The sequence below is a fragment of the Penaeus chinensis genome, chromosome 24, assembly GCF_019202785.1.
Source record: "Penaeus chinensis breed Huanghai No. 1 chromosome 24, ASM1920278v2, whole genome shotgun sequence".
In the NCBI taxonomy this organism is placed as follows: Eukaryota; Metazoa; Arthropoda; class Malacostraca; order Decapoda; family Penaeidae; genus Penaeus; species Penaeus chinensis.
In genome coordinates this window covers 23691241-23693740 of record NC_061842.1, presented here as the reverse complement: position 1 = coordinate 23693740, position 2500 = coordinate 23691241, and the positions used below count along the sequence as shown (strand labels likewise).

Here is a 2500-nt window from a genome sequence, read left to right as displayed (position 1 = left end):
ACACATAAACACACAGATAGACCGTACTGGGCAGGTACTTGAATATACAATCAAATATCAACCTCAGTTACATTAATGGGCAAAGTCATTCACATGGGTTCTGATCCTCATCAGATTAATAACCTAATTTTGTCATATATGAACCATATTCCTAATTCTAATTCTTGAGCTGGAAATTGTTGCATCTTATCAATTAAGATCTAATTTCAACAGTTAATTACATCACAGTTAAGCCATACTGTTGCCAAGAGCACATGACAATTTACACAGAAAATTGTCTGCGTCATTTACCTAAACACCTTTTAGACACAACACCACGGGAGGAAGGGGGTGTTGTGCACTTGCATTCCCTTGCAGAGGGTGACTTTCTTTTGTGATATTTTACTATCCTTTATTCTTCTATTAATTTTATTCAATTATGTATCGTATTTAAATTGTATTACTGGCAATACCATTATCAATACTATGATTGCTATTACCATCATCAGTATTAACATTATTACTATCAGCACTGCCTTTCAACTATTTTTTTTTTTTTACTACTACCATCATTACGTTGTACTTACCATCCTTATCATTATTACTGTATAATAATTAGCGCCGTTGCTGTTACTATTATTCTTACATCTTCCTCATCATCTTTCATTTTTTCGTCTCTTCGGAACGTCAGATGACAGACGTTACATAATAACTCAAAAGCAAATAGATAATAAAATGATAAAGACAGAAATGTGTTTGTGGGTACACGCGCGAGTGAGCGAGGGTGTGAGGGAGTGTGTGTGTGTGTGTGTGTGTGTGTGTGTGTGTGTGTGTGTGTGTGTGTGTGTGTGTGTGTGTGTGTGTGTGTGCACGCGTATATTCGTGGCATATCCATGTAGGTTCGTGTATGTGTATGTGAGCGCTCGAAAGAAGTGTCGTTCAACAGGTAACCACGACTACAGGTGTCATACATTAGCCTTGGGAGGGGGCAAGGGCCCCCAGGGAGGGCAGTGCATGACGTACGAGGAGCGAGCAGGCGATGCGTCGCCTCTCTCGTGCACGAACCCCATTATGCTGCTCATGTTGCCTGCCTCTCATCTTCATAATTAGGATCCTGCATGCCCACGCCCGCGGCCGCCCGTACGCCCTGGGCCTTCTTCCGGTCTCTCGCCGCAGTTGCAGATTCGTAGTTTGCAGTGGGAGATTCTAAAACGCCTCGCTGCGGCCGTTCTAGTGTTACCACGACAAAGGCCTTAAATGAATCAACACAACAAAAACAAACCTTCGCCGAGCTCATGCAAAGCTCACATAAACCTTTTTTACATACATACCGACGTACACGCAAAAAGCAGATGAGTTTTTTCTATCCAACCATTATCTTCATACCTGTACGATCATTATCATTATTGTCACCAATCAACATGGAAGATAAATTAAGTAATAATAGAGAGAAAAAAAAACAAAAAAACGCATCACCATTACCCTTACTCTCAAGCTGTACAATCGAAGTACTTTTATTGGTTTCTCAAATCTTTCCCGTGAATGACTACCGGGCAACGTGACCGGCAGATGAACACGTGGCAGTTGCATGACTGAATGACTGACTGACAAGTCATTTTGTTTTTTCACTGCAGGGAAATGATAGGGAGTCAAATATTTTGTTTTCTTTTCCATGCATAACATTAATATCGACATTCAACTAACATTTCCTTTCCGTGCTGCCGAGTCCTTCCGAGCGTGGAGAAATTAGCATATCTTAAATGAACTTTATTTCCTTTGGCTAATCTAAATTTACTCTGTGGTTTCAAACTCCTCGGAAATTTGTTCAGTGAGATGAAACAGATTTCATCTGCGATAGAAAAAATACGTTGACATTCTTAAGACTGACAAAATTAATGAACAGGAATAAACTAATTTGCCAAGCTTCGCTTTTAATATATTTTAGGACGACTGCCCCGCCTCTTTCACGGCCCCCTCCTTCGCCCTTTCCATCTCTTTCTCCAGCTCCCCCTGCGAAGTCCTTCTCACACTTCCTCTTTCTCCCTGGCCGACTGTCTGTGCTTGTCCGTTTCAGATGCACAATGAATTTGCTTGTTCAAAATATTTCAAAATAACTTAGCTACAGATACACAGATAAGCATACAGAGGAAAGGAGTAAGGAGAGAGAGGGAGAGAGATAGAGAGATAGAGAGATAGATAGATAGAGAGAGAGAGAGAGTGAGAATGAGTGAGAATGAGTGAGAGTGAATGTGAGTGGAGAGAGAGAGAGAGAGAGAGAGGAAGAGAAGAGAGAGAGAACGAGGGAGAGAGAGAGAGAGGAGAGAGAGTGAGAATGAGAGAAGAGTGAATGGTGAGAGAGAGGGGAAAACGATGGAGAGGAGAGAGAGAGATGGAACCGGAGGGAAAGAGACTCGAGATTGGGATGAGAAAGGAGAGGGGAGGAAGGAGAGAGAGAGAGAGAAATGACGTGAGAGAGAGAGTGAGAATGTGTGAGAATGAGTGAGAGTGAGTGAGAGAGAGA

The 2500-nt window shown here is 41.8% G+C and overlaps 1 protein-coding gene across 1 annotated transcript in view; it reads right to left on the bottom strand.

The window, feature by feature from the left end:
- LOC125037802 (polycystin-2-like) overlaps window positions 1-2500 on the bottom strand; it is a 58214-nt gene that overhangs the window by 23591 nt on the left and 32123 nt on the right.